Source organism: Cimex lectularius, unplaced genomic scaffold (genome assembly GCF_000648675.2).
Source record: "Cimex lectularius strain Harlan isolate CLEC.00 unplaced genomic scaffold, Clec_2.1 scaffold96, whole genome shotgun sequence".
NCBI classification, from domain to species: domain Eukaryota; kingdom Metazoa; phylum Arthropoda; class Insecta; order Hemiptera; family Cimicidae; genus Cimex; species Cimex lectularius.
The window spans coordinates 330,205-345,848 of NW_019392676.1; the positions used below are offsets into that span (position 1 = coordinate 330,205).

Consider the following 15,644-nt stretch of genomic DNA (forward strand, 5'->3'; position numbering starts at 1 on the left):
TAGTTTCGACTGTACTGCGTAATCGACATTCTACCGGTGTTGAGATCTAGCAACGACTTCAACATGTTAGAAACGTTAATGTCTGTGTACACACTGTAAGGTGAAGACTTTCAGAAGCTGGATTACGTGCGAGAAGGCATGCCACTGGTTCAGAACTTCTGACAAGGCACAGAACAACTCGGTTAAGTTTCACATGGTATCACATCAATTGGTCCGAGCAAGATTGGACTAAAATCGTGTTTTCGGATGAGTCAAGGTTTTGTTTGAGGTCTTCTGACGGCCGAGAGAGGATTTGGAGGACATTTTCACTCCGGAGAAGCTGTGGAGGTGGTAGTGTTATGGTTTGGGCAGGCATTTCTATCGAGGTCGAATAAACTTGATCTTCATCGAGGGTTCGCTAACATCTGCGCGATACATTGAAGATGTGTTATCAGAAGATGCTATTCTTTATAGACCACTAATTGGCCAAGGTTTTATTTCTACGCATTACACAGCTAGGATCGCTGGTAACTAGATTGCCTTCTCATAAACCTAGTGACATTTAATTAAATAAAATTTGACAATTTAACGTTAAAAATGTATTAGCATACGTACGTTTACAAGTACATGAAAAAATACAAGAAGAAAACAAACCACAAGACTCAGTATATTTAGTAGCGTTGAAATAATTAAAAATAGCCCATTTTTTCATAAAATATAAATAAATACACACAATGAAAAAAAACACCGTCGTTCAGATTTAAGACGTTGCCATTCAAAAAATCCTGCAACCTGAATTAATTACAAATTGCTAATTTGAGACGAAAATGCATCCACACATGAATAAGTAGACGTTAAAAAAAATAATTTACTAGGGAGCGGTCTATGATTTTTGAAAAATCACCATGAATTAATAAAAAATTGTCAATTTTTCATGGAAAATGTATACGACCATATAAAGAAAAAGTACAAAATCCAATGTGTTCAGTGTCAAGATGGCCTTTTGCAAAATGTGGTAACCTTGTACCCAAGAGACATTCATAATCCGTTACACGATTACCATACTTTCGTTTAAATTTTGATTTATTATTAAATCAAATTTAAAAGTCAAATCTTCCAGTAATCTTATCATTAAATTATCTTTTGTCAATTAATTATCAGCTTGTAGTGTGTGAATCTCTCTCTCTCTCTCTCTCTCTCTCTCTCTCTCTCTCCAAAGTTATTTAAAACATCAGTTCGTCTCAAATAGCAGTGTAACTTTTAAAAATCCTTGAATATTAAGAAGGGAAATGTGCAATTATTCGAAAGAGGATTCATAAAGCTGAAGATTGTAGCCTTCGTTTATCATCAAAGTATTGGATCGATTCTATTGTGATGAGTGTCGTTTTAATGGGTGTCGCAAACGGCGGGCCTGGGCATCGAATTCGGGCCCATGCGTGGGCTTTTTGAACTATGAGTCAGTCATGTTGGACCGGGTTATGAAAACCGCACTTCGACCAGAGAGACAATGCCGCGGACACTTTCCTCCGGTGAAATGCCAAGGACTGGCTATGCGAACCTTACCTATCACGAACCGTCGTGAGGATTCCACTTTAATTGATACGGACGAAATAGTCCCGTTGGAAAGGGAGCTCCTACAGCAAGTGGAGGACCGCGCTGGTGGGACAAAACAGACAATTGGACCTGTGCTGACACGCTCGGACGCCTCCGACTTCGGCAAACAACGTTGTCACGTCTCGTTTGTCTGAGACGAACGGACAATACCGCCTTCAACAAGCAATCACACTTGACAATTTTTTTTCTAGACAATACTGCATGAAAATGAAGAATACTCCAAATTTTTATTAGAAGTTGCTGTCAATAATATTTGCGTTATACACTGATTACCTGGAAGTCTCGTGCTTCTTCTGAAAAATAAATAATCGTAATGCTGATCTCGAATTAAACGTTTATGCACCAAAAGTTAAACAAATTTGAACGTTTTTTCTTACTAAACTCGGATCTCTTTGGTCTAAAACTAACTTACCTTGGGATAAAATATAAATTTAATAACCCTGACTTGAATCATGAGTAAAGGAAAAACCAAAAATATATTATTCAATTTGCACACTATGAAAAAAAGATTTTGCAAAAGCAGTTTGATCGTATATTCAAGTACTCTCTATCATTGGTCTATTAGTACGAAAATAGCGAGGATGTGCCGATTTTAATGGTCGGAAAAGACCAAGAAAGTTACAAATACATCAATACGAAAACCCGCAGTCTTTAGGAAGAAATCTGACACTATTTCTACAAAACATACAGTCTGCACGTTATCATAGTTTTCATCGTGTTTTGGCTTCTGATTGAAATTATTGATCAAACAATTCATAGACTCCATTTGAAGTGCGTTGAAATGGTTTGATCTAAATGTTTTTTCTGTAGCAATTCCCGTTCATTCTGGGTTTTATCCGTCCGACGCGTTCCAATTATGTTCTAAAACTATTTGCACTTTTCAGAAAGGAATGTGATACGATTAGAAAGAGTAAACTCATAATTTATATTTTCAGTCAAGCTCTGTTTGCACGATTGTTCCCTCCTCGACTTGTAAATAGCTATGCCAGACTGAGCCACTTAAAACTTCGAGCTCAGTTTGGATTAGGAAGGAAATTCATAAAGAGGTAACACTTTTTTTTTAACAAATAACAACCTATATAACTTCTATATGCAGATTAACACTTCCGCCTAAACCTCCAAGATACACAGGCATTACCTTACATGTAAAATCCAACGGATTTTAGTCATACATCACAAGTCAGCACAAGCAGCACAAGTCTATTTGTAACAAGTGTTTGTGTGAGTACAAATACTTTGATTGAGTCCAAAATTTCTATCTTTGCAAAAATTCACTTTTTCACATCCTACATGTATTTGTATAATTTAAACCATGTTTATAAATCCCAGGCCCTGAAGATGATCTCAATAAAGATCGAAACATTGGCACGATAAAGAAAATGTTTTTCTGAAACCCACATCACACCAGACCGCATCTCACCATCTCCAAATAATCATTAACTAACGGTCACTAAACAACACACATTACACACACAGAACGAAAAACAGGTAATGAACACGAACTGCTATTGGGTTTCAAAATAAAAAACATGGGCCGATGAACATGGTTTGCTTAAATCAATAAGCAGTAAATGTGTTAAATTTGCTAATTGTTGCTCCAAAATAAACTTTCCCATCACTCAAAAGTCTTCTTCAAACTTTGTCCGATAACCCTACAATCCTAGGGGCATCTCAAGCGGAAATGGGCACATGACCTCCTTTCTGAGGAATACTTCTAAATTAGTGAAGTGAAATGCAATGGAAACAATATTGATATTTTGCTCCCCTCAATATAAATATTATATATCTTTCAAAATTTATTTTTTTTTTTAAATCTATTGTTAAAGGGTCAGCAATAGTTCACTAAAAAGAAGATCTCGATAAAGATCGAAACGTTGGTACAATAAAGAAAATGTTTTTCTAAACCTACGTCACACCAGAACGCATCTCACGACCTCAAAATTATCTATTTGTAACTATTCTGGTCTATTTGTAGATGTATATGTAGTACGTATAATATACTGCTTTCTCCGAGGGCTATTGTATCATTACACGACATTTGAAAAATGGCAAAAAGGAGGGAAAATTCAAAAGGTGGAGTTGAGATTGGAAGTTAGTGTCCGAGTGGATCGAGGTCACGATAGCTCAAGTGGTAGAGCAGCGGCGTATCTAGCCGAAGATCGTGGGTTCGAATCCCGTCGTGCCATTGACTTTTTTATCTGAACTAAAAACCTTAATTAATTGTAACATATTAATTGATCAAGCGGACCACAAAACTAGTGAATTTAATGATTTAAAATGAAATATACTTCACTAAAGCTCTCCGTGGCTATTTCATTTGTCGTCGAGAATCCAATCCGATTACACGACATTTGAAAAATCGCCAAAATTCAAAAAATTAAAGAATTACGTTGTTCATCTCAAAGCACAGGTAGTACCACAGTTTGTTAATAGGTGTGTTGGTCTCTCTAGTGACGTGCGATACCAATCGATATGAGTAAAGTATCGAGAATTTTTTTTCGATACCGAGTAATTTTGGTATCGAATATTGTCAGATACAAGTACTGTATCGAATACTTTTTGTATTATCGGAAAATATACTCAAATAGATTTTTCATCGAGTGTTCAAATAATATAAACTTATCTCTCATCAAACTGGGAATTGACTAGTTACTGTTACCTGCGCCTTCTAGCGGTATATGTCAACAAAGCTAATCTAGATTTTTAATTGGTGGTTGGTAACTCTGCTGATAATTCTGGTAACTCATAATTTTTCCCTCGTCGTACCTCGCACTTTCAATTTCAGTAATTTCTTATAAAATGTTTTTGTCTTCAAGTCCCTAAAATGTGTTCGCCTTCTTTCTCGTAGGTAGATACTTAATCATGTCTCCCCCCAAAAATAGGTTATTTTGCTAAGAAAGCTGAATCGTTAGCATCTTTTAAACTCTGGGGAATACAGTGGGAGTACGTCTTATCATTTCAAACGTTTGAAAACCAAACCGTTGATCAATATTCTCAATACTTGATAACGATAAAATTCTATGAAAAAATACTTAAAAATGAAAAAAATGCAATTTCTTGAAAAATGCAATTGCATTACTTTAACGCATGAGCGTATTTTAAACAAAGTCAACAATAGTAAGTTGATGATTGATGAATATACGAAAAAGTACTCATTAGTATCGAATAATTTCTGTCGATACTTGAGTAGTATCGAATATTCCTTTCGATTCCAATATCGAGTACTTCTATTGAATATTTTCGGGTATCGCAGGTCACTAGGTGTCTCCTCTGCTTCCTAGCAGAAATTTGCACTTGCCGTATTGGATTATACCAACCGTCCTCAAACGCCCGTTCAATCATCGGTATAATAATCTTATTAGCATTCGAAGTTTTATACTGCTTCCTTTGATGCATTCCGTTTCTTTCAGTCCGAAATTTGTTAGGAGGTTGTTGGACTTTATGTGAACAAAGACACTACTGTTTCCCCATTTTAATCATGCTTTTTTGTCTAAGGTACATTGATAGTGTGATTCCCTATGCCACAAAAGGGGATTCAGGATCTATCAAAGGCGTAGGAGCCTTTCCTTACAAAATCATTTCCTTCGTCGTATTTGTAGATGTATGACCTGGGATCCAGCAAAGGACTTTACTATTGCTTTATTTGGCAGATCTAATTTACGTAATTTAGTTTTGCAATTCAACACCATCTTTGAACTAATAATATTTGAGCTTAGTGGGTTGATGGCTCCCTGGTTATTTGACATAATGGTTTTGTTCCTGTTTTGAACCCTTTGTACAAATTGAACTGAGTACATGGAAGAAATGCCAGAAGATACTGAATACATTTCCATGGATTCTGAGTATTTGGTTCCAGGACCATACACTCCTGCCCTCCTACCTTTTACAGTTCTAGATCCATCATTTACTAGTCCCATTTTATATTTTATTTACTTTGTTTTGATTACATTTATGCATAATCAAACAGAACTATGCTCTGTGCCTTTTTTTTACATACTTAATATTTTCCCACACGTTTTCTAAACATATTTATTTATATAAATGCAACCTAAAATGGAATTAAAATGTTATTGTGTTGCGTGTATATCCTTACATGTTTTTCATAATCGTACATTGTTATAGTTCATATTATTCATTGTTCCATCCATTCCTCTAAATAATGGCAAATTTAGGCTACGTTCGGCATTTCATAATATTCCCACGCGGGGTACGCTTCGTTCGGATCATCAGACTAGGTGACCTAAAAAGACATCCACGACTTAGCCAGGAACGTTGGCGGGAACGAGATCTACACAAACAACATTCCATGCATTTATTGCCCTATTTTCAAGGCTAGTAATAGGGAAAGTAGAAAATATTATATATTCTTACTACAGCGATCTCGTACAGCGCTAAACTTTATAATAGGGGCATTCATGAATACTGTGTTGTAAGAAAGTAGCTTTATGAACCAAGTATGCTATTTCGCGAACACTTTTTAAGGTTAGGAGTTGTTGACCACGGATTTACTTGCTTATGATGGAAAGTGTTCAAAACAATCGGACAAGAAGAAAGAAAGGGTTAAAACGGGGTAAAATTCAATTTCCATCAAGACCCTTTTATACTTTTAATGTAATAACTCTGCTTTGTTAATTATATTTTGTATTGAAAGACTCATGGTGTTGTTTAACGCGAAAAAGTTCTCACAAAACTTTTTCAATAAAATGTATGGACTTAAACACTTTTGTATAAGACAAAGTTGTTTTGGCAAGTAATATTACAATAAAAAAACTGGAATTGTTTACATAGAAACAAAAAGAATGAAAGTGGAATATCTTGTTTATTTGCCCAGTGATAAATTATCCGTTGATTATAAAAGAACGTGAAAGCATAGGTAGGTCCGTAAGCGTAAAAACCAACGGAGCGAGAATAAAAGAAAGAAGTTGAGCTCGGGAAGGATTGCTTAAAATTCTTGATCTATACGATGTAATTGATACTTTTCCATAACCGAAAAAAATAAGTAACAATTTTTAAAAAATCTTTTTCATAAGAGAGAAAATTGAAAATAGCGCACATATTTAGAATATTTTTAACGATTTACACAACTTTCTGTGACTTCTAAAAAAACACAGAGGTTGTAGAGATAGGTTGATTAACAATTTGGAATTTGGATAAGAAGACTAATGCTTATTTATTGAAGGATTAACAGATTTATACAAAACAGCGGGTTGGCTCAGGAATTGTTCAGCAAGAGGTGTTCGGCTGATCTACTGGAGTTTGTTAAATGTTTTTTGCCTATTTATGCCTACTACTTTTCATAATCTTCCTGGGTCCTTTGCTTTCTCAGGGCTGGGCCAAAACATCACCCTGTAGTTCGGATGGCCCCGGCGATAGGCCAATTTGTGTTACAGAACGTTTTCAACCTATTTCCTAGTTCATTACACGGTTTTAGTTACATAAGTCATAAAGGTTTCGAACTAATAATGGGTCGTTGGGTGGTATGGAATGTAATTATAGAGCATAAATATCTGTTCTGATTATACACTCGGAAATGAATATTAATATTCCTGTTAGGTTTCAAATCTCTCAAGAATAATATTTGTTATGTTAATCCATATTTGTTTAGTGGCCATAATTGACCATATTAATTATTCTTTTATCTAAGGTTTTTGGTTGAAATGAAAAACTACTGTCACGAGCGGGATTCGAACCCACGACCTTCCGCTCAGTACGCAGCTGCTCTAACCACTTGAGCTATCGGGACTTCGATTCCCCAGGACACCAACTTCGCATCTCCACCTACAACCGTTCGAATTTTTCCCTCTTTTTGCCATTTTTCAAATGTCGTGTAATCAGGATTTGATTCTCAACGACATATGAAGTCACGATAGATCAAGCGGTTAGAGCAGCGGCGTATTGAACAGAACAGGTTGTGGGTTCGAATCCCGCTCGTGAAACTAGTTTTTCATTTCAATCAAAAACCTTAGATAAAAGAAAAATTAATTGGAATACTTAATATGGTCAATCATGACCACGAAACAAATATGGATTAATTTAATAATTTAAAAAAGTAATTACTTCACTAATAGCTCCCCGTGGCTAGTTTGTAAGCCGCTGAGAAACGAATTACACTACATTTGAAAATATGGCAAAAAGAGGGAAAAATTCGAACGGTTGTAGGTTGAGATGGGAAGTTAGAGTCCGGGGGATCGAAGTCACGATAGCTCAAGCGGTTAGAGCATAGGCATATTGAGCAGAAGGTCGTGAGTTCGAATCCCACTCGTGACACTAATTTTTTATTTCAACCAAAAACCTTAGATAAAGAATAATTAATTGAAATATTTGTTATATTTTATATAAAAATTGTAGGGTATTGGTTTAGTTCAATTTTTCAGACCGGCCTGATTTTGGCTTTAGGAGCTTTTTAAAAAAATTAGCTCCATTTTGTATGTATTTGATACCCCTTTAAGTCAAGACGTTAACGGATCTGGGGACGCTGATTTTAATAGATGTTTGGGTTTGAATGTTTCCATTATTCTTATCATTATCCAGAAATCATATAACTGGAATTTGGTCGTTTTCGATCAATTAGGCCAGCTTATTTTTGCAGTTTTGTTTTTTCCGATGGGTTATGGCTTTGATGCCGGCAGTGACCTAGTCCCACCATTGGAGAAGTGTAAAACGCTTCTTACAGACTAATAAAGTAAGGTTAGACCGGCCAGAATGGTACGAAAAATCCAAACTACAAGCCCGTAGACGTCAAGAGAAAATCTCACAATTAAATGTCTTCAGATATTATTTGTACTTATGAAACCAAAAAAATACACTTGGAATGATGAATGTTCAGATGAAAAAGCCAAATTAAACGAATTACTGTGGTGTTCCAATTTAGCTTTTTAAAACCTCTCTTTTCGTTAATATCTTCTACTTTAATATTGTTTTTCTTCTTACGTATTTGTCTTTTTTAATTACGTCACCCATTCCTTTCCCTCGGCGGAAATAATATACATTTTTTAATTTGCGATTGCGCCTCGAGGTCCGAGAAAGTCTTAAAGACATTTGGTGAGGCAGAACTCTCAATAGGAAAATTTAATTTCGAATAAAATCCCTCGTCCCATAAATGCGGGACATCTTGCACAACCCGCCCGTAGACAAAAGGGACATCAAAGTACTAATTTCACCGTGAACGATTGGCGAAAGGCCCCCAAAATATTGTTGCACAACCCGTTGGCGGTTCAAAAGTTCACGGCGAGACGTTTCCTGCCGCCTCCCATCCGAAGAATAACCGGAATCGAAAAATCATCGAGGAATTATTTTTTCGCGACGCTTACGAAACGAAACCCTAATTAGGTATAGCACGGACAAATCATAACTATTTTACCTGCGTCGTTCATATCTGATAAGAAACAATTTGGTTGTACAATATTTAAGCAGGATTATTTTAATTAAGCAAGGTTGCAAGGTTTTTTCTAACCCGATCTACTTGATTTGAACTAAAAATTTGACATCTCCAAATGTCATCATCTGCCGTATAAATATAAAAATAATATAAAAAATTAAGACTTTTAAAATAGTAAACAGTTTTACGCTAGGAAACAGGGTGCAAGCAGCGAGCAGCGTAAAAGTACTGGCCAACTTAGATTTGGTTGCATCACATAAAAAGCATGTATGACCGTACATGGCCAATGCGTTTATTCCAATTGGTTTTACTCAGCGGCGAACTAAAATAGGCCAACAATGAAAAATTTCAGATTTATACTTCTTAGATAACTGGCAAAGATGCCGACGGCGCGAGTCACTTTAGTCAATTCGAGTTAGCTCCTGGGATGCATTGTTTATAAACAGGTAGAAAGCAGTCGGGCGAGTGTTCTTTAGTATCTTCTTGAGGTGAGATTCGGACAAAGCAGCGTCGAAGCCAAAGTGCCGGGGCCTCAGGGTGCCGACGTTTTTGAAAAAAGCCCATTTGTGAGTATGTCGGGTTCGAATGCAGGGCCGCTGGATTCGAACCAGGGATCTTTACTTTACCGTGATGAGCGCCGTTTCAACGCCTAAACCGTTGCGGCCACCGACGCCCCTAGTGTCGGGGTCGAAAAGTCAAATCTGACCAAAAAATGTAAAGACTCCGGGACTCTTTCTTTTAAAAACACTGGTTTAAACAACAACTATTCATATTTGAATATATCTGGTCTTGTTAAAACGTTTCTGTTTAGCAAAACGTTGTGGGATTCCCATTTGACTTGACCGATGGTACCGGAAAGCGTCTAATGATCCCATTAAGGCTGAATTTCCCTTGGTATTTGTCTTAAATAAGAAGTGAAACTAGAAAGCGAGATCGAAAAATCTACAACATTTGGATAAGAACGCCTTCCTTGTTTCAATTGCCCGATCCAATTGGAACGTGATCTCCCTGTCCCCAGGTAGCTTTCTACCGGTAGTGCCGCTACTCAAAAACACAAATATCAAATCATATTAATTTAGGAAAATAGTAATTCATTCTTCCCGTTACTGTAATTATCCGGAAATAAAACTAATATTTCGTGATAATTGCTCAAATCAGAAAGGGATAAATTAATTTTAAATAAAGTATCTTAAGGAAAGACAGTATTATCCTTTAATGTTGTTGTTGAAACAGATTTATTACAATTCTTGCATCCTCCCCTAATTATTATGGTAATGATAAATACGGTAACGTGGTACGCAGAATCCACGGTCGAGGGTTCGATTCCCACCCTCGCCCCTGGCCTTTTTATCACATCCCCCCCCCAAAAAAAAAAACAAAAAAAAAAACGCAGCATCTTACGACTTTCCCTCTGGCTAATATGCAAGATCATAAGGCCATTAAAAACTGTATTCTGTTATTTCAATTCATAATAGTATTTTTTATTTATTTATATTTTTGATGTCTGCTTAGAAAAATATGTGTGAAAATAATCCGATACCTTGTATGTATTATAAAAATTAATATTTGATTCCTGAGATGCGGTCTTGTGTAATGTAGGTTTAGAAAAACATTTTCTTTACTGTGCTGTTTCGATCTTTATTGAGATCATCTTCAGGGCCTGGGATTTACAAACATTGTTTGAATTATACAAAACATGTAAGATGTCCGAAGGTGATCTAAATAAAGATCGAAATGTTGGCACAATAAAGAAAATGTTTTTCTAAACCTACATCACACAAGATGGCATCTCTAAATAATAATTATTTAACCGTCACTAAATACTACACATTGTTTGAAAACTTTGATAATACAAGTTTCTCGATTTTCACATCTTTCTTCTTGGTAAATAAAAAATACAAAACGTAATATAACATACAACAGTGGTGTTTTTGTAAAGCACGTTACTCTTCTTTTCGATACAAAATTTTGTTATGGAGGTTGTAAAGTTAATTGATTATTATTAATTTACATTCACCAATTATATAACTTTTTTATTTTGTAGTTACTTATTGAGTTTTTGATTTAAAAAAGAACAAATATAGAAATGAAATTATAACTAAACAATCGGTTTATTATTGAGAAAAAAGTATACATGAACAATATAATTTCTTATGATAATTATCAGTAATATCCTAAAGTATTAAATTTAAATAAATTTTTTAAAAAAATAATTTTCTCTTTTTTTATATATAACCTCCTAATAATTTTTTTTGTAAATTCAAAACTAAAGATTTCCTTTTTTACAATAAACGTTTTAATTAAAAATAAAAATTTAACTTACAATCAAAATATAATTACGAATCAAAAAATTAATTTTCTTCCTTAATGAACAAACAAAATAGATCCTCTTCTTCCGAATGAGTATTTTTTTTATGGCTCACCGTTGATAAAAATGTTCCCTTATTTTTTCCGATGTTCACGGTACTGCGTTCAGCGTAAGACTCCCTTCCTCTTCTGTTTTTCTCTTGATCCTGTAGGTCCAGTAGGGCAGCGTTGATTGACCTTGTTGTTACGTAACACACCCATGAGACATCATCAAGCAACTTGAGGCCCGGTTTCAATGGTTGAATCTTTTCTTCGGATACATTGTACATCCCAAAGTAGGGTTGTTAGTAGGTGTGTTGGTGTTTGTTCTGCTTCTTTACAGAATCTGCATTTGACATGTCGGGTTATGCCAGTCTTCTTCAGATGTCCAGTTAGTTTGCAGTGTCCTGTTTAGAATCATGTTAGGATTCGCAGTTTATTCCTCCTTCCTTTGTGCATTCTTTTACCTCTTTTCTTCCAAAGTTTGTTAGGAGGTTCTTGGATTGTTTTGTCCTATGAGTGAGTTTCATTGTTCCTCCATTTTTTTTTTGGGGGGGGGCATTGTTGGCCTGAACGGTTTAGGCGTAACCCGGCGCTCATCACTGTAATTTAAAGGTCCCGGGTTCGAAACCCAGCGAAACCTACAAATGGGATTTCTTTGAAAAGGTTCATGCAACCTAGTAGTTGAAATATTCTCGTAAAAAAATCATTTTCTTATTATCCTTCTGTCTTAGGTCCTCATTGATAGTGTAGATATCTATGCCACAGAACGGCTTTAATACTAAATCATAATTTTTGAAAGTTGAATCTCTTAGTATACTAATAAATGTTTTTTTTGTAGTTCCTAAATAGAAGTGTAGAAAATTAGTGAATTTAAAATTCTAGATTTTTTACGATCAGATTAAACATAACATACATTTTTATAAGCAACATGTAAAAGACACTGAAGATTTTGCATCGGAAAAACCACCAATCGAATAAAACGCTCCTGCGACCTTTAAAATCTCTAAAATGATTTCACATCCTGAGTGAAGCAAAATCAGCGTTACTTCTGCGTCTTCTGACAGTTTCAATCAAGTCGACTGAACAAAAAAAATCCAAGGATCCATAATGTTCCCCGGGTAAATAATAGGTTAAAAATTAAAAGGGTAGTTAGGAGATCATTAGCGACATTATGCCGTTCAAAATGCACGATTAGGTCCTTGACAACGGTTCGAACCGGCGACGGAACCGGGATTGAATAATTTAATAAAACAGCTTGTTGTGGAGAGGGGTTACATAACTATGTGTTTAGCTCCTTATAGATCCGCTATAGGGAAATTTACTTGCGAAAAACATTTCTCAATTATTTAACGTGATTTTTTATTTACAAGTTGTGTAAATGATTTTTATTTGGCTACCTTTCTACAGCCCGGTTGCAGAAATCATGCCAATTATCACGTGAAAGGCCTGGTGCCCCTTGGTGTCAACCCTCACATATCGTCCGGTACTTTATGCAGATTCAGTGATGACGGGCTGATCCCTTAACTCTTACACATTTCTGCTTCATGTCCTATTTACTTAAAAAAATAAGAATAAATAAGGCTGAAGAAGAAGGACTGTTGAGATGGATAAGAACGAACCTTAAAACTAACCATGGTAATAAAAATATTGGATCTTCCCCCAAAACTAGTTTTAATGAAACTAAGGATAGATATCTTCATTTTTAAACTTCTTCAACGATTAAGCCCTTAAAAAGAATTTAGTTTCAAATTTGTAAATCCGCTTCTAACTTGAATGGGATTAGACGTTAAATCTTAATTCCTCGCGTTAATGAAGTTTTAATCGGTCAAAAGAACAGACAACCGAATTGCATAACAGCCCGTAGACCGTAGCTCGTGGCAATCCGCGTGCCAAACATGGAAAAATTAGCGTCCAGCGCGTTATCGCTGTCCGACCATTGCTGTTCTTTTGTAATCAGGCTGCCGAGAAGGGAAAATGCGCAATTCTTGCTGCAAGCACGGCACTCACTATTGAGACGTCATGAGGATCTTGATCAGGATCTTTATCTTTTTTCACATTGTAATTGCAACTGGCCTTTAACAATTAGCCCACGGATGTGTGATGACACTGGAGGCTGTTTCGCGGGCATATTTGTGTAAGAATTTCAACCAAAAAGTCTTATCAATATCTCATAAATAATATCATCTCATATCATCAATCATAAATAAAACTTTTATAGACGTAGATAATCATTCAAAAATTGATCATTCCTACGGCCACAATGACTACAAAATTACTTTCCTCCGTCGTTTTACAATAAAATTTGCGATTCTCCTTGAATTTGGAATGCAAAATCGAAAAGACCTGTTCAGGCGTGGGCTCTGGGCCACTGTGTAAAACGGTACAAGTATTTATGCTAATGGACATCGGCAGAAATCCAAGGAAATCTTCTTTTCCAACACAATTATTGAGACAGGCGCAGATCTTTTGCTCAAATTGAAAGATAAAATTTTACACTGATAGAAGTAGTTAAATAAATTAACGTTAATTATTAAATCCCGATAAAAATTATTGTAAGCTTTGCTTTTCAGAGGATGATACGCCAACTCAGGAGGATAAGGAAACTACCAATGTTTTTCACGATTTTCCGAAGCCATTCGGAACAGTTTGATGTCTATCGATTCAGTCCATTTATCCTAGCTTCGCTTTCCAATTTTTATATTGTCGTTCTTCTTCAAACTGTTTTTCGACATACCTTTACAAACATACCATATATGGAAAAAACAAACCCTGCCTTTCATCCTTCTTTAACTGTCTGCTGTTTCTGCGTTAAAAAATCATAACGCAATTTGTTGTTTGTAACTATGTTACTTATAGCACTAGTACTACAAAATCTTTTATAGTTTCAAATAGATAAAAATCATTTTATATAGATTCGCCAAAATTAAGAAAACATATTTGATTTAATACTGTGTTTTTCAATGAAAGTTATTTTTTAATATTTTCTGATGGAACATAAAAATAGTTTATTTATTTCATTGGATATAAAATGTTAATCGGTGATTGCGTGTAAAGTGCTTTGACGAATTTTTGCCGGTTTAAATATATCGCAAATTTAAATAATTAAAATATTTCCATTTTACTTATCCGGCCCGGAGGACCAATTGTATTGTTTTGCTGTGATTAATGGGCCTATGATATCTTAATCGAACAATTTGGCCGTGATCTTGGAATATTGATTACTTTCTAATAGCTTACACGTTAAGGTAACATTGAAATATGCTATTTGTTAAGAAAGTATTTTTCTATACTCTCCTAATTCTTGTATTCTTTGTTTGATTAACATTAAATATTATTAAATTCACAAATTTCGTGGTCCACTTGACCAATTAATATATTACAATTAATTAAGGTTTTTAGTTGAGATAAAAAAGTCAATGGCACGAGCGGGATTCGAACCCACGATCTTCGGCTAGATACGCCGCTGTTGGGATGGGAAGTTGGTGTCCGGATCGAGCTCACGATAGCTCAAGTGGTAGAACAGCGGCGTATCTAGCCGAAGATCGTGGGTTCGAATCCCGCCATTGACTTTTTTATCTCAACTAAAAACCTTAATTAATTAAATATTATAATGTATAACAAAATGTTGTTAATTATCTGCGTTCTCTTTTTAAATTTTGTGATGTTAGAAAAATTGAATCGCCTTGTTATGGTAATTAGGCTAATTTTGAAAAATATGTCAACAATTTATTATGATTTAAAATTTTCGGAACAATACTGGGAATTGTGAATTTTCTCTTTGCCGAAGAATGCAGTAATGTTCGATTATAGACAAGCCCGGAGTTATTTTCGAAAATTTTGCCTATTGGCGCTATGCACATAAAAATAAAATAAATCAAAATAAAACTACAACTAAGGTATAATGATAATGAGTTTTTCCCAATTCTCTTGGAATTTTCGATAATGCCGATTCTCCCAAGGTTTCAATAAATTTCACTACTACTTGTTGAGAAATAATGGTCGGACACGAAACCGAATGTTACCACATTAAGAAGCCCAAGGAATTCGGTGGATCCTCTCTCTCTTCTGAAATGTCGGTGACGCTCCCACAAGAGACCCTGGTGAAACGTCGGCGTTGGTAGCAAATACCGAAATATTTTTCGAAGAAAACAGAAAATATACCTTGGATTTACTCGGAAATCAAGACCAAAGTAGATCTTTGTTTTTGTGTATGGTCATTTTTATGGTAAACAAACTTTCTTTTGAATCCTGAGGTCAGTTCTGTTATTTGTGTCGATGAATAATATTGAATTATTTAAAAAATCCCTGCTTATTGAAAAACATG

General features: G+C 35.3%; 1 protein-coding gene and 1 non-coding gene across 3 annotated transcripts in view; both read right to left on the reverse strand.

Moving 5' to 3' along the window:
- LOC106660839 overlaps positions 1-15,644 on the reverse strand; it is a 251,418-nt gene that overhangs the window by 219,160 nt on the left and 16,614 nt on the right. The gene's annotated exons all lie outside the window — the stretch shown is intronic.
- On the reverse strand, positions 7,263-7,336 carry Trnas-acu. The gene has a single exon. It is a non-coding gene; the product is annotated as a tRNA-Ser (tRNA).